The following is a 25703-nucleotide window of genomic DNA, read 5'->3' as shown; positions in this document are numbered from 1 at the left end:
ACACAAAATATTGGGGAGGGCAGGTAAGCCCCACCCTCCATAATAGATCACATGATACAGCACATGCACACCATTTGAATGGCAGTGCCCATTAACTTTGGAGGCCTCCAGGCTCTTCCAATATTTTAGGGTGTGTGTGGGTGTGTGGGTGTGTAGGGATTTTGGCCCCTAAAAGTTGGCTCCTACGCTTGGTAATACTCAACATAACAATTGCAACAACAGACAGAAAAACCCAGGGTTGGAAAGAAGGAAGAGCCCCATTGAAAGAAGAATAGGTAATGAAGTTGATGTACTATGTGGAAATGGCAAGGCTGACCAGGAAGATCAGGCACCAAGAGGATAATAAATCCAACAAAGAATGGTGTAACTTTATCGAATACATTAAAGTACCCAGCAAACGTTTAAAAACATTAGCAGGATTGACATAGCACTTGTAATTTAAAATGACAAAGGATAAAACTGAAGTGTAATAATTTAGATAAATGTAATTAGATGCAGTTTAAAAAGGAAGGTGGATTTTGGAAGCCAAGGGAGGGGTGGGGGGGAAGTCTGGGGGTTCAGGGAACCCCATAAAGGTACTGATATGAATTATGGTTTAATGTAAACAAGTGTGTGTGTGTAAAAAATGTTTTGTTTTTTTTAAACACATTGGGAATTAGTGCTCTAAGTTCTACTTGAGCCCATGAAGGATGTGCATAAAGTAGGGTTACCAGATGTCCCTGTTTCCCAGGGACAGTCTCCGGATTTGCGAATAAATCCCTCCCTGGAATGTCCCCGGATTTCATCTAATGTCCCCGGGAAACGCAGCAGCGGCAGTCTCAGCAGCCCGGAGTAGTTGGCTCTGGCTGGCTTCAGGAGCTGCTTGGAGGTCCCCATATGATGGTGGTGCAGGGGCTCAAAGATGCAGCTTCCGGGCTGCCTCCACCTTCCCTGACCCCAGCAACCAAGCTGTGAAGGGAGGCTCCACGCTGCCTATCGGAGCAGCCTCCCAACTCCTACTTGTGCAAGCTGGAGGGGCAGGGATCTCTCAGTTAGGCAATGGAAAGCCTCCCTTCCCAGCTGAGGGATCTCCACCCCCACCTGCTTGCACGCAAGTAGGAATGGGATTGGGGCTGCTCCAAAGGGAAGGGAGGCATTGCGCTGTCCAAGCCTTGCCGCCGCTACTCTCGGCCCTCCTTCTCCGCCTTCCATGCCTGACCCACCGCACACCGCTTCCCCACCACCACCACCACCAAAGAACCAACAACTCAGGGGCTGCCCAGGCTCATGGAGAAAGGAGATAGAAGCCTAGGAGGAAGGGGAAATGTGGCGGTTGAGGTCAAGGTGGTGGCCGCCCCTCTGCCACCGCCATCACTGCAGCATCAATGTCCCGAACATGTAGTATTTAATTAATTAATTAATTAATTAAAGTGTCCCGGATTCATTGAAAAAAAATCTGGTAGCCTTAGCATAAGGCCTCTAGAGAGAAAAAGGGTATAGGTCCCTCGTACCTATGGGACCGCCTCTCCCAGTATGCCCCACGGAGAGCCTCAAGGTCCAGAAATAGCAACACCCTAGTGGTCCCGGGCCCTAAGGAAGTTAGATTAGCTTCAACCAGAGCCAGGGCCTTTTCAACACTGGCTCCGGCCTGGTGGAACACTCTGTTTCAAGACCAGAGCCCTGCAGGATCTGATCTCTTTCCGCAGGGCCTGTAAGACAGAGTTGTTCCGCCTGGCCTTTGGCTTAGAGCCAATTTGATTCCCTCCCCCTCTTTCTTTTTTCTTTTTCCTTTCTCCTCCTGTGATGAGGCTGCATTTTAATATTTTAATGTTTCAGTCTTTTAATGTCGTATTTTAATCTTTTTTTTAAGTTGTATTCATTCAACTTGTTTTTATTATTGCTTTTTAGCTGCCCTGAGCCCGGCCTTGGCTGGGGAGGGCGGGGTATAAATAAATATTATTATTATTATTATTATTATTATTATTATTATTATTAAATCAATGGAACTATCACATCTGAGTTCAGCGCTGGGCATCACTGGGCTCTAACTGGTATGTGGGCCCCAGGAAATGCAGAGGAGCTTGAGAGCGCAGATTGCTAGTGAGATGATTTTTAAAGTGAAAGAAAAGAGTCTCACAAAGACCCCTCAGCAATACGTTTTCTTCAGGGGGGTATTCAAGGGTACGCAGTACCAGCACCTCTTTTTCATTTTGTTAAAAAGTGTGGCACTTATCGTAACAACTTCATGGTGAGTACCAGCACCTATTTTTTATTTTTATTTTTAGGAAAAAAGCACTGCCCCTCAAAAGTCAGATAGCGAAAACCCACTGAGATTTCATCTCCCTTTGATCATTTTTGAATTTGGGGAGATGAACTGATGGAGAAAGATTGAAAAGAAAGTTTGGGAGAAATTTCCACCACAGTGCTAAGTAAGTTTAAATATTTGCTTCTGTTTGTTAATATTTTGCTGCTTATTTGTTGTTGCTGTTGTTGTTTAATGATGACTTGTTTTAATTGTTAGCGACTCAGAGAACGCATTGGGGTTTACATATGTAAAATAAACTAAGGAATGAATGAAATAAAATGGTTAATCGCACCACAAAAATATGTGTCTTTGAGATCCCGCCCCTAATAAAAATGACAAATCAACACTCCTTTGGAAACATCTCACATTGCAGACACCCTTTCCTAACAGTGCCCTAGTTAAACTGAAGCGAAAACAGATTCTGCTCTCAGCAGTGCTCAGAAGGTGACGATAGAGAGTACACCATGGATAACTGCATCTTGCACCAAGCAGTGTTTTTTCATGCATGTGCACAGAAACATTTATTTTTGTTCCCATCAGCAGGACGTTTTGGCAGCCAGAAAGAGTGGTCTCATATTATTTTTATTCTCCCCCCCCCCAAAAAAAAAATGTCTGAAAGAAAAGATTTCTAACTTGAAGCAGTTTGACAGAGAAAAGAATTCCTGGACCGGGGGGATGGGGACAAAGAAAGAGAAGCATTCTTTAGGACACAAAACTAGCCTCACTGAACCTGGTTCCTTCCAGGTGTTTTGGACCACAACACCAGCTGTGCTGGCTGGGGTGGGCGGTAATTGTGCTCCAAAACATCTGGACGGCACCAGATTGTCAAAGGTTGCATTGAAAAGTCTTAAACCTTGGCTACTCATGTTCTCAGATCTTCTGATGGGGCCCTGCTTCAAGTGCTTGTTCTCCTGAGGTGCAGGTGGTGATGGCAAAAAGGAGGATGTTCCCTGGAGAGCCGTGTCACTATTGCACACCCTTCTGAGGGAAGGCCACACACCCTACTCGTAACAACCTTCTAGGGACACCATTAAGACCGTATCTCAAAGGTTGGCTGGCTCAGATATTTTAATTGCACTAGCTGCCAGCTGGCTACCAGGCTAAATTCAAGGGGTTGTACTGGTATAGAAAGCCCTTCCAGTAGCAGCTGATGAGGCAGAGCAGGTAAAGAGGTGTTGCTCGCCTGTCTTCTGAACACAGCATGGGACTCAGCTACATTACATGGGTCTAATTACAGGTGGAGATGAATCAGCGTACGGGGGGAGGTTCAAAAAGTATCTACATGCTGCCTAGAGAATAACTTGCACCTAAATATTAGCAAGACAAAGGCGATGGTGTTGGACTTTTGGAAGAAGAGAGGGGAGCTAGCCCCATTGTATATCGGGGGGGGGTTGTGTGGAGAGAGTCTCTTCCTTTAAATTCCTGGGAGTTTACCTTAGTGAAGCCCTCACTTGGAAAAACAATATAACTCAGGTTATATCCCAACAGAGACTCCATTTCCTCAGGGTCTTGCGAAAGAACAATGTCAAACAACAATTGATGACCTCCTGCTACTGGTCCACAATAGAAAGTGTCCTCTCATATTGTATCACTGTGTGCTACATTGGCCTGATAGCCATGGACAGAAAGTCTTTACAGAGGGTGGTAATATCATGGCCTGTCCCCTGAGCCCACTAGATGACATCATAAGGGATTGATGCCTTAGGAGAGCGAGAAAAAATAGGTTGAACATTGACAATAAAGGTATTATTATGATTAGTCAAATAAGAACGTTTTGAACGTGTTATAAACACGCAATACCAGATGGTGCCAAAGACGTTTTGGCACCTGAGGCGAACCAGAAAGGGGTGCCCCTCCCTTCCAATTAAGGAAGGGAAAGTGAAGCTCTGTACCAGGAACAACTGGGGAATAAAGATATAAATCGTGATTGGCCATCCCTGTGGATCCTGCCACCTGAGGCGGTCACCTCACCTTGCCTCATGGGTGGGCCGGTGCTGCCAGCAGTGATGCTCAGTGTTTGGAGGCCAAGTGAGCAATGCTACCCTACCAACCACTACTACTACCCTACTAATACCCTACTACTACACTACCAACCACTACTACACCGCTTGGGACCGATATACCTGAAAGATGACCCAGCTCTTCTATTCTGTCACTGATCTCTGCAGGAGAGGGCCTCGTTACAAACAGCATCTCTTTAGGACATTATTTCCATACAATGCAGGAACCATGCCTTTAGTGTGGATACCTACCTTAGGATCTCCTTCCCATTATATGCCATCCCTGTTGTCTTTCCAGAGCGTGTTGAAGACTTTATACTCCCAACAAGCTTTTTAAGTAGAGATGTTCATTCCGACATGTATTGGACTTGGGATTTTTTTTATTGTTAATTTTTAAGATTGTTTAAGCATTTGGGGTTGGTTTCACGAGAAGCGATTCATAAGCAACTCAGTAATGAAGGAAAGGAGGACCAGGTAAAGGACTCTGGTATAATTCCTTTGTGTACTCTTCCTTCCTCGAAGGCCCCAACGTGCAGAACGTGAATTGCGACCTCTCTGAAGGTCAAACGTGTTTATTAGAATTATCTTGAAGACGTTTCACTCTGTAAACATGATCCTTCAAAATAGGTCCTGCAATGAAGAATCGTTGCTTTGTGCACAGGGAGAACCTTGAGTTCCGCAAAACCAGGGTTTGCTCGCAAGGTTCCTTTTTGTTTGCCGTTATAGCAAAACAGCATTTGCTATGTGTGCGTGCTGTTTAAAAAGATGTTTGTTTAATCTAGCCATTAAGGAGCCTCCGGGGCCCTAGCTTCTGCTCCACTGCTGCCGGGATGCTTGGTCAAGCCTTAAAAACTTTATAGGTTCTGGCACAGCCCTGGAACAGAAGCTTTGATGCCTGGGATTCCTGCCTGCGCAGAGCAAATATAATTTTTTATCAGTACAGTAAATGTTTGTCATTTAGAATGTCAATAGCTACCTTATAAAAGAAAGAAAGGAAAGGGGAAAGACTTTTACAGGCTATGGGCTTGGGAGGTTTGGATCACGAGGGGGCATTAGGTCACCCATTCAGATACAGTCTGATGTCACTCTGGCCTTCTAAGAGTTACGTGCAAACATGCTGTACGTTGAAGGAAAATTATATGAAAATGATGTATCGTTGACTTCCGGTTTGCCGCGGTTTGCCTTCGGACGCGCACCTCTCGAGCTCCGAGGGACGCGTTCACCAGCTGGGGAAAGAAGGGGGCTGCAAGGCTTCGCGAACCCCCAAAAGGTGCTGGAGGGCATCTAGAACCTGAGAGATTGACTGCGGTGCTGAGAGAGGACCTCAAACCAGCCTGTGAGGTGAGGAGAGGAGATCTTCGAGGAGCTAGATTTTCGGCAACCCCCAGCAGGTGAGTTAAAAAGAAAAGATGTATTGTTGGTATTTAACATCTACAAAATTAGCAAAAATGTATAGAACGGCTTCAAATGTATTCTGGAAGTGTAAGGAGAAGGAAGGCACATTCTGTCACATGTGGTGGACATGCAAAATAACAAAAGCATTCTGGGAAATGATGTATAATGAGTTGGAAAAAAATGTTTAAAATGACGTTTGTGAAAAAATCAGAAGCTTTTTTAAAAAACTAGGAATTATAGATGCAGAAATACCAAAGGAGCAGAAAAGATTATTTATGTATGTGACGACAGCAGCGCGGGTGTTACTGGATCAGAGAGGGAAATGGCTGATGAAGATGATGGTCTACGCCGAAATGGTGAAAATGACCGGGAAAATCAGAAAACAAGAAGATAGAAACTTGAATAAGGAATGGGAAAAAATTATAATTTCCCTAAGAGAACACTGTAAACAACTAAAAACTTTGACAGGATTATAGCAACACTTGTAACGTATTTTTAAAAATTAAGGTAAAAAAGGGGTTTTAAGAAAAATTGAGAAATTATAGGATGCAGTAGAAAAAGATTGATAATGGAAATCGTGAAGGGGTGGAGAGAAGTCTAAGGATTCAGGGAATCCTATAGGTTTATGATTACAAATATTGTTTAACATTTGAAGGCAACCCTGTTTAGGGAAGTTTTTAATGTTTGATGTTTTATTGTGTTTTTAATATTCTGTTGGGAGCTGCCCGGAGTGGCTGGGGAAACCCAGCCAGATGGGTGGGGTATAAATAAATTATTATTATTATTATTATTATTATTATTATTATTATTATTATTACAGTGCACACACACTCTTTGAATGGCAATGTCTATCAACTTTGTGGGGGCTCAACCCCTTCAAATATTTTATTGTGCGGGCCAAAGCCCCCACAGCCCCTAGGAGTTATGAGTTATGTACGTAGTAGCAGTAGCCTGGTTGTTTTTGGATACTGGTGGTAGAACACAGCTCTCTTCCTTTTCCTTCTGAAAGCTGACTAGCCCTTGCAATCCTAAGCATGTTTACCCAGAAGTAAGCCCCACAGAATTCACTGGGGTTTACTATCAGGTAAGTGGGGTCCAGGGAGAGCTGGACCATAAAGAAGGCTGATCGCCGAAGAATGGATGCTTTTGAATTATGGTGCTGGAGGAGACTCTTGAGAGTCCCATGGACTGCAAGAAGATCAAACCGATCCATTCTGAAGGAAATCAGCCCTGAGTGCTCACTGGAAGGACAGATCCTGAAGCTGAGGCTCCAATACTTTGGCCACCTCATGAGAAGAGAAGACTCCCTGGAAAAGACCCTGATGTTGGGAAAGGTGGAGGGCACAAGAAGAAGGGGATGACAGAGATGGTTGGACAGTGTTCTCAAAGCTACCAGCATGAGTTTGACCAAACTGCAGAGGCAGTGGAAGACAGGAGTGCCTGGCGTGCTCTTGTCACGAAGAGTCGGACACGACTAAACCACTAAACAACAAGTGGGGTTAGGATTGCAGTCTTTGCCCCCAGGTGCCCACTCTTAAGTGGTTAATAGCTGGCAGAGTCACCCCTGAATCAGAATCAACATAGTAATTAAAATTTAAATCCTCATGTTATTTATTTAAGATTTCACGATATTTACTCATCTTCTTCAAATAACGTAGAAGGGTGGGGGGGCTTTTTGTCAACAGGAAGGATTTATAGACTTTTGTCTATAAATGTCTTATGGTGGTTCTTGCTGGTTGAATTTTAACTTCAAAAGTGCAATTTGTCTTCCTGTTCAGCAGCGAGGAGCACCGGATCACTCCACCGCAATGAGATTGCTTTGGGTTCTTCTAGAGTATAGTCAACTGCAAGGTTTCACAGCACTTATCAAGTATACTAATAAAGCTCTCAGTAGCAGTCATCGTACTAGTTTATTGAATTGCCTATATACATAAATGGCCCAACCCCTTTCCTCCCTAGCACTATATATCTTTCCCCATAACCCAGTATATAGTCTGCCAACTACACTGATTGAACAGGAAATTCATATGACTTATAATACTAGGGAAATTCCAACATCCACATTTTCATATACAGTGGTACCTCGGGTTACATACGCTTAAGGTTACAGACTCCGCTAACCCAGAAATAGTACCTCAAGTTAATAACTTTGCTTCAGGGTGAGAACAGAAATTGTGCTCCGGCAGCAGCAGGAGGCCCCATTAGCTAAAGTGGTGCTTCAGGTTAAGAACAGTTTCAGGTTAAGAACGGACCTCCGGGACGAATTAAGTACTTAACCCGAGGTACCACTGTATATTTTTTCTTTAAGAAGACAGCTTTTTGTTTTCTCTTTCATTGTGTGTATGGTGATATAAATAGCTGTGAATGTTTGTGTGGGTGAAGGGTTGAGCTACAACCCTTACAAATTCCCATCTCCAGACCGTACAAGTGTCCCTATTTTCCAGGGACAAGTCCCAGATCTGCAGAAGCCATCCTGGTTTCTGATTTGATCCCGGAATGTCCTGCTTTTCCATAGGACATCCCTTTTTTCATCAGAGAAATGTTGGAAGGTAGGGAGTTATGCAAACCCCAAGCCATCTGAAGGCAGCCTTGTATAGAGAATTTTTAAATGTTTAATGTTTTGTTATGTTTTTATATATGTTGGAAGCTGCCCAGTGTCTGGGGGCAACCCAGTCGGATGGGCAGGGCATAATAATAATAATAATAATAATAATAATAATAATAATGGAATAAAAGGTAAAGGGACCCGTGACCATTAGGTCCAGTTGTGACCGACTCTGGGGTTGCGGCGCTCATCTCACTTTATTGGCTGAGGGGGCCGGCTTCCGGGTCATGTGGCCAGCATGACTAAGCCGCTTCTGGCGAACCAGAGCAGCGTACAGAAATGCCATTTACCTTCCCGCCGTGCTTTCGAACTGCTAGGTTGGCAGGAGCAGGGACAGAGCAACGGGAGCTCACCCCGTCACGGGGTTTCGAACTGCCAACCTTCTGATTGGCAAGTCCGTGGCTCTGTGGTTTAACCCACAGCACCGCCCACGTCCCTATTATGGAATAGGATGTCCCTATTTTCACCAGATAAATGTTGGAGGGTGTGCATCCCTCTTAGCCTGTTAATTAAAGGCCTGATCCAGCCAAAGTTAAGCATTGTAGGCTACAATCCTATGTTCACTTAAAGGTAAAGATAAATGGACCCCTGACCATTAGGTCCGGTCGTGGCCGACTCTGGGGTTGCGGTGCTCATCTCGCTTTATTGGCCAAGGGAGCCGCTGTACAGCTTCCGGGTCATGTGGCCAGCATGACTAAGCCACTTCTGGCGAACCAGAGCAGTGCACGGAAACGCCATTTACCTTCCCGCCATAGCGGTACCTATTTATCTACTTGCACTTTGACTTGCTTTCGAACTGCTAGGTTGGCAGGAGTATGTTCACCTACCTGGGAGTCAACGCCATTGAGCTCAATGGGACTTACTTCTCAATAGACATCTGTAGGATTGTGATGGTAAAAAAATCCCATTCACTGTAGTGGAAGAATTAAGCATTTGCTTACATCCTTTCCCGTGGAATCAGAGAAACTTAAAAGTGTTTAACTTGATTGCGTCCATGGGGCTTTTTTTAGCAAAATGACATGTACATGATTTGCCTTTGATAAGAGAAGGCTAGGTCTTTTGGTTGCCAGAATTGGAAGCCTTTAATAATAGCAGAAGTCATGTGTCTCGCAAAGCCTTATGTGCTAATGGTGGAAACTGACATAAAATGTGGGATTTATAATGCTGAATTAGCCCTGTGAAACAGTCCTGTACCTTTCATAAAGAGTCCAAAGAGCAATTATTACGGGTGTTTGACTGGCACCGTAAAGTCGTTAGTTCAATCATCATTGACCAATTACTGCTTTTATTATATTTTCTTTTTCTTTTTATGATGAGAGAATGGCATTTTTCCCACAATCAGTCCTTGAGCACAAAGACAATAACAATTAAAAAGAAATATTTAAAATCCTAGTTTTATCTGCACAAAGGGATCTATCCATCACTATAAAGATCAGCTTTGCGTGCAGTTGCTTCTCCATAAAATATTCTCAAACTATCTACTTTTTTACACAAAGTTTTTTTCCTTTTTTGGATTGGGGGGACGGACGACTGGCATTATCTGGTTTTCTTTGTGTTTCTCAAGGGAAAGTAGCATTCTACTTACATGGTTAAAAATATTGCAGCTCCTGGTGGCTTCAAATCTGCAGAAACGCTGTGTTGTTTACAGAGATTTGTGCATGAGAAGGTTACATATGACACTGATTATGGTCCTGATAAGAATGGTTATGATGAACAGTGGGGACATATTTGGGTGCTGTTCAATATTAGCAGCCCAAAGAAATAGAAGCATGTCGAGAAAACAACGTTATACTATAATAGGAACAATGTATATCCTAATATATACATACGTACATACATGAGAGAGAGAGAGAGAGAGAGAGAGAGAGAGAGAGAGATTAAGGAAGAGAGATGGACTTGTTAAAGCATTACTACTTAGTTACAACCCAATCATTCCTAAAGGCATGTGCAAATTGAAAGTAGACAGATTTTTGAGCATGTATCCTTAGCTAGATTGGGAACCTTTTGTGCAAATGAATTCCCCAACCTCATGTTTCCAAAAGAGAAATGGTGGGAATGGACCAGGAAGGCAGTTCTGAAGTTCAGAAGAACTACAGTGGTACCTCGGGTTAAGAACTTAATTAGTTCTGGAGGTCCGTTCTTAACCTGAAACTGTTCTTAACCACTTTAGCTAATGGGGCCTCTCTCTGCCGCCACGCCGCTGCTGCGCAATTTCTGTTCTCATCCTGAAGCAAAGTTATTAACTTGAGGTACTATTTCTGGGTTAGCGGAGTCTGTAACCTGAAGCGTATGTAACCCGAGGTACCACTGTATATCTCTTTTCCTGAGCTGAAGGAACATCTTCCATTCTTTATCGGTCACTGCAATAGCCTTTATCTTCTTCTCAGAAAGAGGAAAGAGAAGAGGAATAAGAGAAGTTTAGTATAAGGTTACTAGATTCCCCCCCCCCCAATGAATCTGGGGGCACTTTTCAACTTCAATGGATTTTGTATGGGGACTGATTTGTAAATCTGGGGACTCTCCCCGGGAAACGGGGATGTCTGGTAACCTTAGTTTGGTATCCACTGAAAAACAGTGTGAGTGTTACCGTTGTGTGTAAGGTATTCCGTTGTATTTAACGTGGCAGTAGACTGGTGCAGGGTTAAACCACTGAGCCTAGGACTTGCCGATCAGAAGGTCAGCGGTTCAAATCCCCGTGATGGGGTGAGCTCCCGTTGCTTGGTCCCTGCTCCTGCCAACCTAGCAGTTCGAAAGCACGTCAAAGTGCAAGTAGATAAATAGGTACCGCTCCAGCGGGAAGGTAAATGGGATTTCTTTGCACTGCTCTGGTTTGCTGGCTCCCTCCGCCAATAAAGCGAGATGAGCGCCGCAACCCCAGAGTTGGTCACAACTGGACCTAATGGTCAGGGGTCCCTTTACCTTTACCTTTAGACTGGTGCAACTTGAAGAGGCAGGTGTTAATTACCTTTGCATCAGTAAGGACATAGTGTAAAGCTCATAGGCTTAAGTGAGAAGTATGGAAGTTCATAGAAAGAAAATTCTCCACCTTATCCCATTGTTAGAAGGCTCCCCTAGCTTTCTGGGGCTCAGTGGAGAGGAGGGTTTGGAGAACCTTCCTTCTGTCAACTTAATTAAGTGAATTTGGTAATCAAGTCATGGAGCTAAGGAATCTCATGGGTAGAAGGCCTGTTCAAAGACTTCCATTTGTGCAACGTGGCCCCCTCAAAATTGGTACTGGGGGCTCTGGGGAACCCCCAGATCAGCACTGAGGAGATTTCACCCCTCCCATATCCAAGAATCTGCTGATGTTCTCTGCTGATTCTCCAGAGAGGAGGGGGCGGTTTCTGCTCTCTACTTATTCCGCTCCAGCCTCACATCAAAGTGTCGGGGAGAGAGAGAGAGACTGAGTGTTAGAGAGAGATCGTGTGTATAGATCAAGTTGCTGCTAAGAGCAGCTGCAGACACTCAGTGCAGTTCAGCTTTTCGTTTAGACCTCATTTAGCTCTGTATATAGTTGTGTATTATAGTTGTAGATAGAATAAAGAAGATATTCTACAGAGCTGCTCTCCGAGCCATTTATACTCTGCTATACTCTGCTGTGCGACGACTGTCTTCTTGTGGAAGTGAATCCGGTGCTCACAACTCTAAGCTGCGAGTCCACAGCACTTTGACCTGTTGCTGTGCAGAAGGTGGTCTCTGGAAGTGCTACCCAGCTCGCCTAGCCCAGTCGGGGCTGAGTGGATGAGTCCAGTTTGTGCCACTGGCTCAAGGGCGATGCTGACAAGCACATGGGTGGAACAGAGGTGGCTATAGAGTGAAATTGACTTCCTCCCAATTCTTTTTAATCAGCATATCCAATATTCCCTCAGGACTTCAAGCTGGTTCTGAAAATTTTAAAGATTTTCATAGTATGGCGCTCACCATCAGACTGCACAATTTCTTCCTGGTGTGATACTAGAGCTCAGTCAGTTCATACTAAAAAGAGAGGAAATCTCTCGATATTGGTCTCTCTCGGTTTCTAATTTTTCCAAACCTAAATTCACTTTGCCACATTTCCACATCATTTAGTGATTTTTATCATCATCATTTTTAAATAAAAAATATCCTCATGGAAATTGTGTTGGCATTTTAGTGCATTTTCCTCCGACTATATACATTGTCATGCAATTTTGACCATACACCGGTTTTTTGAAAGTTATTTCCCCTGTTCTACTGCATTTTTCCATGTCACTTTTGTGAATATGCGTGCTTTTTACGGACACCCCCTCCCCCAAATCCACATTTTTGTAAATATTTTTGTTTGAAGAACTGCCTTGCAAAATTTGGAAAAGTGCAACTTTCTAAGGATAGCTGAATTATTTGTCTCGCATGTTGTTTTGAGAAGCGTGGATGAAGTTGGCCTTGCATTAAAATGCAAACTGAACTGAATCTCCCCCACCTCCCTCACCTGTGCTGGCTGTGAAAATGGCTGCTATGAGCAAGCAGGCCTCTCTGGGTTGCTAGCTTCAGAGTCGAATCCACCAAATGTTTGGCTCTGCATTTCCCTTTTCAGCAGCTGTTTGTATGTAATTTGCCTGCCACCGACATGACACTTGTAACATTTTAATAGCCCCAAGAATGCTAACTTGTATTGAAAACTGTTTGTGTCAAAGTCTCTTTGTATTGGTTCTGGACCCTCTGCGCAAGCCGGGGTCCTTGTCTTTCAAAGAATATAAAGGAAGGTCAAATCCTTGACACTGCTTGAACTGGTGTCATGTCTTAATTGATTTCAAATTCTGTACTGAACAAAAGAAAAATATTGAAGCTGACATTCTTTCACTTAATGGTTTCAGGGGGAAACACAAATAAAAATTGCTTGTGGGTTCATTTTTCAATAGCATTTTGACTCCTCCCCTCCCTCAACCATGGAATCCAGGGACAAAGCAAATAGTACTTCAAAATGTGTGTGTTTGTGTGTGTTGATAGTCTCACTTGTTTATTATAAATTGACGACTGTTCGGTACATTCTTGAAAGTTCCCAGCAGGTACACATCAGAATTAAAATATAAATCCTCTACCCAGTATGAGTTTGGCTTGACATCCTTCTATCTGATAAACACTTCACATTCTGTGTTGTAGGATGTGTTGGAAATAAATACGTAACCTCATTTTCTTCTATATATTTATTTTTGTCATTTCTCATAAGCTTGAGAATCTCTCTGATTTCCAATGATTTATTCAGTAAGGCACCATTACTAAGCCTTCCTTGCCCATGTTGCATTTCCTTAAGTGACTGAATCAAAGATAATTTGAGTTCGTATTTCTGTATCAATGGAGGTATTTAAAGAGAGCTTATCTGATTTCCCCCACCAATTAAAGGCTTACATTACTTGTTTATATCCTTCTCCAATCTGACAAGGTCCTCATTTGATTCTGATAGGAACTTAGGCCTTTGTATAATAATGAGGGCGTCTCTTGTTGCACATTTGTGAGGTAAAATTATATTTCAGGAGTTCCTTTCTCATCTGACAAATGGAGATTGATGGATAAAGGCAGCCCCTGCCACTTTGGTTAAAAAAATAAAGGGTGAAATCTGTATAGTAAATATTTATTTCAGGCAAAATGATGAGGGGAAGGCAATGTATGGCGAGAATGAGAAGGTGTGGGAATAATTTCAGTGTCCATAAAATATTGCTGTTAAGGAGCCCGTAAGTCAGAGGTTAATGTAACAAGAGTTAGTCTAGCCAGAAAGGTCAAGAAATTCTGACCTAGTACGTTCCAAGCTACCTGATGATTCTTAACAGTTTGTGGCAAGAAAAACCTTTTCTGTCCTGTCTTTTCGAAAGCGAAAGGACAAAGGTTGAGGCCAGTGAGGCACTGTCTTTGAAAAGCAACAGAGTTCCTTAATGCTATAAAAAGTTGCCCGACAGAACAGAGGTCTACTGCATTGGGATGTTAACACAGTAGTAGATAAATGAAATAAAAATCGAGGTAAATAAAAACCAGGAAAACAGTAATATAAAAACAGATCATAGCAAATAATATTTAGAAATAAAAGGGTCAGGGAAAGCCAGGGCAAAAAGATGTCTTTGCAAGACATCTAAAGTAATGATGGGTCCCATAGGTTAGCTGAGGGGATGCAGGCCACTGCTCTTGGCCAATTATTATTATTATTATTATTATTATTATTATTATTATTATTATTATTATTAGAATTTATATACCACCCTACACCTGGAGGTCTCAATTCCTCACCACTGACACTGTCTTTCACTTCTGTGAGTACTAAAGCAATTTGCAACTGAAGCAACAACAATGTAACGATAAATAATAAAACATATACACAAAACATATACCATGGAAGTCGAATGGAATCCATTCTGGAAGTCCGTTCGACTTCCAGAATGTTTGGAAACCAAAGCGTGGCTCCTGCAGACAATCGGAAGCCACGGAAGCCACGTCGGACGTTCGGCTTCCCAAAAAGTTTGCAAACCGGAACAGTCACTTCCAGGTTTGTGGCGTTCGGGAGCCAAAATGTCCGATTACCAAGGCATTCAGGATCCAAGGTTTGACTGTATATCAACAAAACATATCAGTAAACTGTTAGCATCGGTTACTATGCTTGGGATGTAGAAACTAGCATTTGCAGGCTGGGAATGTGTGAGCAAATCGTGGTTGGTCACTAAAGTATATAGGATTAGCAGTTTCCACAGTGCCAAAATGTTTTTATGACGGTCCATGGCCCATATTGATATCTAGCTCTCTTTCCATGTAGCTGCCTAGCAGGAAGGTTTCTGTATTGGGCTGCCAACCATCCCTTGTCCTAAGTCTGCTTGCAACATTATGGGTTAAGTATTTTACCAGAAGAGAAATCAACATCTTTTCTCACATAAACTATGTGAGTGTTGATATGTAGCTGTTGCAATGCTATAGAAATTATTGAACATACTGGGCACGGTTCAGTGAGACATTGAAATATTGTTGATTTCAGTGGGAATTGTTGTTGTTGTTAATATTTATTAGCTGCTTCACTTGTGGAAATGACTCAAAGCAAACCTACAGACGCAACAGCTCCTGAAGTATGTGCCTTTGCCCATCAGTTTAAATGGACAGGTGTTTAGAGAAGCTTTTAATGTTTGATGTATTACAGTATTTTAATATTTTTTTGGAAGCTGCCCAGAGTGGCTGGGGAAGCCCAGCCAGATGGACTGGGTATAAATAATAAATTATTATTATTATTATTATTATTATTATTATTATTATTATTAACTGAATTGTGCCAAATCACTTTCCATTAGACTCGCCCCCTACCATTACACTACCTCTTAACGTTATCCTCACTCTATCTTCAAATCCACAATTGTAGTCTTTGGTTATGCATCAGATCGCAGCGCAGTTATATTGAAATGTGAATTTGACACACAGGCCAAGGTAGAAAGAAATTGGTATTATAAAGTTTCTCTTCTTAAGGATGAATGATTTATAGAACAAATGCAGACAGAAACTAAACAATACTTTGATTCTAATACTGCAACAGCTTCCGCAAGAATATTAGAATGGGAAACATATAAAGCGTCAACCCATGGCATATTCATCTTATTTCTAAAAAATTAAGAATAAAAACTGGATTGTGCCAAATGTTGTTCCGTGTTGTTTTGCTATAAGTTTTTTAAACAAATATATATATATATATATATATATATATATATATATATATATCTCAGCAGATGAATATTTGGGAAATGTAGACATAACTATTTATGAAATCAGACCTACTGCAATTAGGCTGATTAAGTTTTTCTTTTTGGCACCCCCATAAAGCAAACAATTGAGAGAAAGGGCCCCTATAGGAATAATAGATTTGGAAGCTTTGACATCCGCGTATTGTTGAGTAATTACATCAGTCTTCTTGGCTTAACGCAGATACGATTTTCAAGGCAAACATTAGAAAACAAACAAATTCTTTATGATCTGACATGAGATGATTTTGTTCGGGTTAAAACCAGGACCGGCAAAATCCTAATGCTTGATTGCTCTTGGGATAATATTTCAAAATGCGAATGATTCCGTTTTAAGGCACCTCAAGTTTACAATGATAAATCTTTGTAGCACTAAAATCCTTCCTCAATCAACTCTGGTTCTTGAAATGGCATCTGCCTTTGAGCTATAAAAATAGCAGATGATTTTTTTTTTTTTTTGATAGCTTATCAGTTAACAGACTGCTTGGTTAGGATAGCACATTTTTATGCTAATCTTCTGGTTAGGAGGGGGAGAGATTTAAGCTGAAGTATTGTTGCATATACTTTAAGTTCAGTTCAGATATATATATGTGCCCTTTTTCTAGAGAGTGCCAGGCATGCAGACCATTTACAGTGGCAGGAACAGCATCAGTACCGAATGGTTTATTGAATAACTCTTTCAGCTGATGCTTATCCCATTAATGTAATGTGTATAGTAATAGGTAAGTAGAGTAATATGTTTAACATATAGTAATATTAACTTGTACAATGAATTACAGCCACCAGGGCTTCTTTCCAAGGTCTCTATCATAATGTCAGCATTGCAGTTGGCAGACTAGGGTGACTGCAGCAAAGACTTAATTTGTCCAGGCACTTAAGGGCAGGCTACATGTTACACAGCAGCCATGGGTGACTGATGAGACCTTGATGTGTCCTTCTGTGTTCTCTGCAGCTGCAGCATAACACAATTTCTTCTTTGAAGAGAAGCAAGCAAATCACACACACAAACAAAACACACACACACACACACACGTCCCTTGTGTGTGTGCATGTGTGGCAGCGAGGCAATTTTCAAAAAGTTTGTCCTCCAAAGGTATGTTTCAGGCACATTTTTTCTCTCTGTTATAACTCGCAGCGCAATATATTTATTTACACTTTTTTTTAAGGTCACTTTTCAATACCTAGATCCTTTCAAGGTGACTCACAATCAAAGCCACCATGAAACGATGTTAACAATACAAAGATTCTATTGTCATGTTTGAAACAGAACAAAATACCACCAAAGCATAAGAAGGAAAATTACAGGAAGCCAGCTAGCTTCCATGAAATGGTTTCAGAGATATGGTTGCTTCTGAGGAATCACGCCAAATCTTCTGAAAAATGAGGGGGCACAAAATCCTCTGCTGTGCTCCCACTACCAGGGCAGATGGCATAGCTCATAGGTAGCCTTGAAACTATTTCTTTCTTTGAATAGTACTTGTCCCTAAGAATAGTGAGTTAATATGTTAAAATGGTCCATAGAAAAATAAATTTAGATGAGAGTCATTGGGTTGCATCCAGCAAAGTCATCTGTGGAGCGGACCTGTTCAAATAATAGACTTAAGCAAGTCATGTTCATTGACTTCAATGAGTTTACTCTGAGTATGGCAGCTCACTGCTCAGATTTTAGGTTAGGTGATGCGTTTCACTGCTCTCTGGAGAAAAAAACAAGTAGTAGTAACAGCAACAGCAGCAGCAACAACGAAAGCAACAACATGCCCACTATCTGGGAAAAGTAAGCATTTTGGCTGGATTGTGTCCTAAATAAGGAAGCAGGTGATTATTTCTGCAAGCACAGAGCTCTCATGTGTACAAATGATGGCTGTGATTCTGGTATACCAGATGCACTAGATAGAGTGTGCTTTGACCATTGCTGATAGTGGAAAAACCCTCATATTCTTTCAGTTGCCTCCATCCCCATCGTTCAGCCCAGACACTGAGGTCCAGCTACAAGGGCCTTCTGGTTGTTCCCTCACTGCGAGAAGTGAAGCTACAGGAAACCAGGCAGAGGGCCTTCTTGGTAGTGGCACCCGCACGGTGGAACGCCCTCCCATCAGATATCAAGGAAATAAACAACTCCCTGACTTTTAGAAGACATCTGAAGGCAGCCCTGTTTAAGGAAGTTTTTAATGTTATCTAATGTTTAATGTTATCGAGTTTTTAATAATCCATTATTTTTATTATTATTACTATGAAGAAGGCCTGTGAGCATTCCCGATCTCTGATGCAGAGCTGAAAATAGCTGGGTTCCAAGGAAGGCTAATGCCTGTAGCAAGTTAATTAGTTCATTAAGTAATAAGGGAAAGAGTCCCAACATACTGACAAGGTTTTGATGGCCATTGCAAGGACCAGAGAATAGGTGAGATGCTGTCGGAATTTCTACTATGGTTGAAGAAACCAATTAGTCATCATAGATTGGTTCACATTTTTTGCACTTTGACATGACCTCTGCTTTAGATAAGGTTGAACAAATTTGTCCATTTCAGTTTCTTTCCATCTCTCATATTCCCCCCCCCACCCAGTATTAAGTTCAGTTCGCCATATTGCGGCATCAGTTTGCAATTAAAAAAACAAAACCATCACAAAATTCACCAGCGTGTTAGCACACAGTTGTCCAAATGTACATATTTGCCTAATATGCACCGGATATAATGCATGTTATCTTATTTTCACTCATATAAGCATTGTTACACACGCTTTCCTTTAATGTGTGTCTGTTTCTGTACACATATGTTTTGGCTGGTGAAATGTATTGCAAAATTCATTTTTGAATTTTGAATTTCGTTTTGAAGGATAGCTGTGTTAAGGTTCAAGTCGATGTTCAGGAAGCAAGAAATAGGCATTAAAATGTGAGATGAAGTAAATTTCTCCATACTTTGGATGATACAGTATTTTACCACAGAGAGTAAAGCAGGAGTTTGGTTTCTTGAGGTGTGATCAATTCTGCCAAAAGTTATTATCTTTGTAGGATAAATTGGGGGAGAAGGCTGAGTTAAATTGGGACTTAAGTTTTATCACCCCATTTCTTATTTTTGTTTTGATATTAACAGTAATACAGTTATTTCGGTTTAGACTCTAGACTTCATGAACTTCCAGGGGCCCTTGATAGATTTCGATGTCTATTTCTTCTCTTCCTTTATGTTGGAAGCTGCCCAGAGTGGCTGGGGCAACTCAGTCAGATGGGCGGGCTACAAATAAATAAAATAAAATAAAATAAAATAAAATATTTTTTCTTTCAAAATCTGGTAAACTCTCTGTGTGTGTTTGGAAGCCCTGCTAGTCAATCTGCTTAGATTCTGAACTTGTCCCCCAAATTCATGCCCTGAGTACATCACTGTGGATGTTAGGCAGGCAAAAAGCTATAATTGTTCCACAATGAACAAAAATCTGTTCCAAAAGATTGGAAATATTGTAAACTTCTTTATTTCAAAGCAAGCCTGCCACTCGCTTTGTCAATAATGTATTTGCTAGCTACACTGCTGAGAAGGGTCAGGGATGCATGGACAGTAAATGTTTTTAATTGTTTTCGGAGGAGCAGTAAGTTATAAAGCAAACAAGAAACTGCTTTTAAAAACCTTTGTTGAATTAAAATGAATAGCTGGCAATCAGACTTGTTGTTCTTCCAAATGCACTTGACGCAGTGATGTTTCCATTTTTTTTTTCCTTATCTGAATTTCTCCCTGGATTTGGGAGTTTCAAATAACCTCTATGTCACTCAGGTGACATAGCAGGAATCCTGCGTCATTCAGTTGTTTAATTTATTTCAAGATTCCATTTTTCTTTTTGGTATGGTGCTCTACCATAAGTAAAAACAAAAAAACAACCGCAGCCATATCTGTATCTATCTATCAACCAGTCTATGAAGTAATACTTAAAATCACATCAAGATTGCTTAATCGCAGGGTTTTATCAACAATGTGTCTGTGGTAGGATTGGGGGAGATGCAAATGACCTGAAGGAGCTGAGAACTGTGGGAAACTGTGCATGTTACAAATCCAAAAGTAATTTTGGAAATTAATTAATGAATTAATCCATTTCTAGTTAAACTGGAATGAAGAAGGGTAAAACGTAATACGGTTGGGCTGAAATTCCATTCATCCAGCTCCCCACAGATATTTCCCCTCAGCCAAGAAAAAAAGGGGGGGAGGGAGGAAGGGCAAATTTCCTATTGCTTTTTGTGGAGAATGACATTTCTCTGACATTTTGGGGAGGGAGAGACTGGCGAGAAGCTGTGGAAATAGGCTGCTTCTTACCGGCCACACTTCCCAGAATGCCTTGGGAGGTGTTATGTACTGAGTTGAATAGGATCCAAAATGCAGCAGTCTGATTGGTCCTAGAACAATAGGATTCAGAATGCAGCAGTCTGATTGGTCCTAGAACAATGCAGCAGTATGATTGGTCCGCAGGAGCCACCCAATCCAGCTCCAGATGGAAGTGAATCCACAACCTGATTGGCCTACAGGAGAATTCCAGAATTAGCCAATCACGTGCAGCCCATTGTGTAAATAATGTATATAAAGCGGATACTTTGGGGAAACATATTCCTCCTCACCACTATGAGCTGAATAAAGAGCATGAAATCCACTCTCGACTCTGAGTATATTTCAGGAGCAATGCGATGTGACACAGCATTTCTCTCAAGGTATTCCCCCTCTGGCAAGTGGTACAATTTCGTTTGTTTTTCTAAGGAATCGTAATAATGAAAAAAGCACCCCCACTGCTACTCCTCCAGGGTTTGGATTGCCCTGTTCCTTTGCAGAGTAATTTTGGAAGGATTACAAGAAAACGCATGAGCAGCACTGAAAAGAACTCCTGCCATTAGTATCTTGCAGCAATGCTTAAAATTATTCATACTGGTATTTGTTTGGAACCAAAAAATGAAAATATATATATATATATATATATATATATATATATATATGCAGGTTTTGGTGTCCTCGGGTGTCTTCCCGTGTAAAAGTTGGGGTGTCTAGGCGACGTTTCGACGAGGTCTCACTCGTCATCTTCAGGCTGGTGCTTTCGGCTTCTTGTGAAGCCGAAAGCACCAGCCTGAAGATGACGAGTGAGACCTCGTCGAAACGTCGCCTAGACACCCCAACTTTTACACGGGAAGACACCCGAGGACACCAAAACCTGCATTCCTGTACCCGTGAAAATCTACGAAAGCATATATATATATATATATATATATATGTGTGGTTGGAACCACACAGAAAGGTGTAAAATGGGGCCGGTGGCTGTGGACTCCCCTCCTGTCCCCCCCCCCTCTGGGGGACCCTGCTGAAGGGGGTCAACCATAGCATGGGAAGGAGACCTCAGTGTCCAGGCAGAACAATGGGGGTGGAGACGCTCCTTCAGGTATACTGGGCTGAGGCCGTTTAGGGCTTTCAAGGTCAGCACCAACACTTTGAATTGTGCTTGGAAACGTACTGGGAGCCAATGTAGGTCTTTCAGGACCGGTGTTATATGGTCTTGGCGGCCACACCCAGTCACCAGTCTAGCCGGTCACTCTCTCTCTCCCCTTCCTGGTTGTCCAGAGGCCACTTGTACTTGGCAGGGGCAGCAAATGAATAGCCATTTGCATGTTTTCTTAAAACACAATGATTTTTTTTTTTTACCTGAATGCCTTTTCAATGCATGATAATTAGAATAATGAATTCATAATGCACATCCAACGGGAAAAGAAATATTGGGCTCTCTTGCCTTAATTTCATATAAACATTGCCGTGACCTCTCCACTCCGCAGACCCATCTATTTTTCTATTAATACAATTTTAGAGAAGCTTTTTCTAGCTGAGGAGACTCTTAACGTCCCTACTTAATGTTCTGATTAATGAGCGTAAACAAAGCTTTTAAGATACCTTTTACCTGTGTATAATCAAGCTGCCAGGAACTGCAAATGTCACAGATTTCAATGGTCTCTTTGGGACTTTTAATCTGTTTGCTTTATATAAAGGAGGTGATTTTATTTTTACATTAAGGAAGCATTAGCATCATTAAATGGGCTCCCACTTTATGATAACTGCAAATGTCACATTGATCCAGAAAGATAAGAAAATGTGCTCATCTTTGGAACAATATCCAAGGCAAGAGCAAGCAACCCACACTATTTGCATTAAAAAAAACACACAAATCGTATAAATGAAGAAGATTGATGTGCCATCTGTTCATGTCCTTCAGTTTTCTGGCTCTTCTGTGTTGAGATATTTTTATGGAACAGTTATGCTTATTATTTTTGAAAGTGAGGCACAGGTTAAAAAAGTTTACAGTGTGTAATATGAGTCAAAGATATGGGTTTACTGTATCTCAAGCTTTAAAAAATAGAACGCCTGGCGTTGAAGCTGAGTTCTGAGCTTGTCAGATGAATGGTAAATTTTTTTTTTGCAGCGTATGTGACTCAAAACTCCAGGGTCCTGGCAATGCGATTGCCCCCAGTGTTAAAGGCTGAAAGAAGAGGGCTTTCCTAAAGGGTGTTATTGCGTGGACAGGCGGAGTCCCCCAAACCCAGGGCACCCCCCATGTGGAATAAGGACTCAAGACAACGTGCTATGGGATTAAATTGGCCACAACTTTATTATATTTCAGATGTGGGTAGACCTTGGCTCAGGCATTGGGCATTATCCCTCCCCAGTCCCCAGCCGGGGATCTAGGGAACATCAGGGTTATCTAGTGGGGGGGGGATGTACCGGCTCTGGAGAACATATGTTCAAGCAGAGATAGCCGCCCGTTATGCCGCTGTCGCAGGGGAGAGCAATGACGACCTCTTGGTGTATGGTCAAAGCCTCCCCTCAGAAACCCCTTTAACGGGGAACCCTGGTATCGCCGCTGCAAAGAGGAAGGGGGTGTGGGTCACCTCCCATTCAGGGAAGATAGACTAAATGATTCCACCCAAGGCCTAATACCGCCAAAGTTGTGACGTTTTGCTACAGGAAAGGCAAAACCTGCCAATGCAGGGAAATTCCTTTCTGGCCCTTCAATAGCGACCCTGACGTAGCAGTGCCCACATACCTGTAAAGAAAAGGTTAACCTGCAAAAGAAGACTTAACTGAGGGTAGGTAGGGTGGGAGAAGCTCTGGAGCCAACTGAGGATTCCCAGGTAAGATCCTCCCTCTATTGTGTGGGCAGGTAGTCCCTCCCCTACCTGGCCTGATCTCCTTGGCAACGCTTCCCCCAGGTGGGATTGGACAACTGACTGAGGTAGGCAGAGACCTCCAGGTATCCCACCTGGGGGAAGGCGAAGCCAAGCCTATGCTGATGGAGCCGCACTGGGTCCAGGGGCTGCGCACGTCCACGCAAAGGGCGCCCCCCGTTTTATGCGGGGAGCGGTCATTGTGGACACAGAAAGCTGCCTTACCATTGGTCCACCCAATTCAAGTTCTGTCTACACTGACTAGCAACAGCTCTCCAAGCTTTCAGACCAGAAGCCTTTTCCCAGCCCTATTTGAGGAGTTGAGGGGTGGAAGCTAGGATCTGCGACATACAAGGAAAATGCTCTCCATCTGAGCCATAGTTGAGCAGGAAGAGAGGGCTGGTTGTGCTGAGGTGGCTATTCCAAGATTTCTGGAAATACCCAACACCAGTGGGCAAAGAAAGGCTGGAAAGAGCTCAAGAAATCCATTTTTTTGTAACGTCCCCCACACTTGTATTATCTTCGAGGGTATGAATGAAGGCCAGCACTACCATTAGGGAGGCAGCCATCATAGGCATCAGAGTCTGGGAGGTGGGTGAGGCAGAATGTTGCTGGAGGACAGAGAAGGGTGTGCCGCGCCATGCTGCCCACACCCTCTAAGCCAGTCCTTGAGTATGTCTCGTTGCCAGTGTTGAAATAAGATTCAGCCACCAACTCAGCCAGCTTCTGCCCATGGATGAGAGGACATGACATGTAGCTGTTCACCTCTGACAGCAGAATTGTAGAGTCGTACAGATGGACAGCATCTTAAAAAGCAGAGACATCACCTTGCCAACAAAGGTCTGTATAGTTAAAGCTATGGTTTTCCCAGTAGTGATGTATGGAAGTGAGAGCTGGACCATAAAGAAGGCTGATCGCTGAAGAATTGATGCTTTTGAATTATGGTGCTGGAGGAGACTCTTGAGAGTCCCATGGACTGCAAGAAGATCAAACCTATCCATTCTGAAGGAAATCAGCCCTGAGTGCTCACTGGAAGGACAGATCCTGAAGCTGAAGCTCCAATACTTTGGCCACCTCATGAGAAGAGATGACGCCCTGGAAAAGACCCTGATGTTAGGAAAGATGGAGGGCACAAGGAGAAGGGGACGACAGAGGACGAGATGGTTGGACAGTGTTCTCGAAGCTACCAGCATGAGTTTGACCAAACTGCGGGAGGCAGTGGAAGACAGGAGTGCCTGGCGTGCTCTGGTCCATGGGGTCACAAAGAGTCAGACACGACTAAACGACTAAACAACAACAGAGTAGGGGTTTTACAAGAATCTCGAGTCATTACTACCTCACTCACCTACAGAGATGCTACACGTTTACTAATGTCACAGAATGTGACAAGGACAATGCAGGCAGCAAAGACTGTGCTTCAATGGTTTGCAAACACATTTCAGCAGCTAAGATTATCACTTTATGTGCCTGGAAGTTAGCAGAAATCATCTCAGCCCTTGATGTTTCCCTTCTGACTCTGCTCTGGTTTTATTGGCTTATACAATACATTTTTCCCATGCTGCCTTTGAAAAGAAAAAAAACCTCTACAGAATTTGTTTGGTCCTAGAGACTTGCACGCATTGCAATATTTTAAGATAAACACACAAACCTGGTCTCTAAATGGTTTTAATATCTCCAGTTGACATAATGTCTAATGGCCTGCTGTCAGGCATTTACTACATTCTGAATGTGGGGAAATGTAACAAGAAATTAGTTTACGCATATAATTTAAGGCTGCCCCTCTAAGCTCACGTCTCTTTCCCAGGTTCATGGCCCAAGTCACATGGCATAGAAGAGAGATTTGGAAGGATTTTCAGATTCAGGGGCAAAATTCAAAGAACAGTAGGTCAAAGCTCAATGTCCTGGAATGGTGCTGGAGCAGCTTTCCTTAAAAAGCCAAAATAATGGCGCTATGTGATGTTATAGCATGGGTGTGGTGGGGACTTCTTTTTTTAAATATATTTTTTATTCTTTTTCCATAACAAATTATACATCCAAAACATCTTTTTTACATCCAAATTCCTCCTTATTGACTTCCTTCCTCCTGCCTGAAAAACCTTCCTAGTACTTACTTTCTCCACATTTCTTAAATTAAATTACACCACCATATTATTAATTAATTTTTTACAATCTAACAATATTCCTACCTTTTCTCTTCACAGAGCTTCCTTAAAACTTACAAATGTTATCTGATTATCACTTAATTTTGGGGTGTGGTGGGGACGTCTGGGTAAAAAAAGAATGGCAACCAGAGAGCACTGTAGAGCAGTGTCTGTCGCCAATGGTAAATTTCATCGAGAGCTATATTTTTATAGCATTTTACATATCATTGTAGATCCAGCCCAAGTTCTCAGTTGAGAGTATTTGTTTCCTCCTTACTGTAGTTGGCAGACAGATCTACCAATGGAATTTTAGAAGATGTCTGTTTGTGTCTATATGTTTCTCTCTGTGTTTGTTATGTATCAATATACAGTGGTACCTCGGGTTAAGTACT

This window comes from Podarcis erhardii, assembly GCF_964252035.2.
Source record: "Podarcis erhardii genome assembly, chromosome: 1".
Taxonomy (NCBI): domain Eukaryota; kingdom Metazoa; phylum Chordata; class Lepidosauria; order Squamata; family Lacertidae; genus Podarcis; species Podarcis erhardii.
This window is presented reverse-complemented; position numbering follows the sequence as displayed.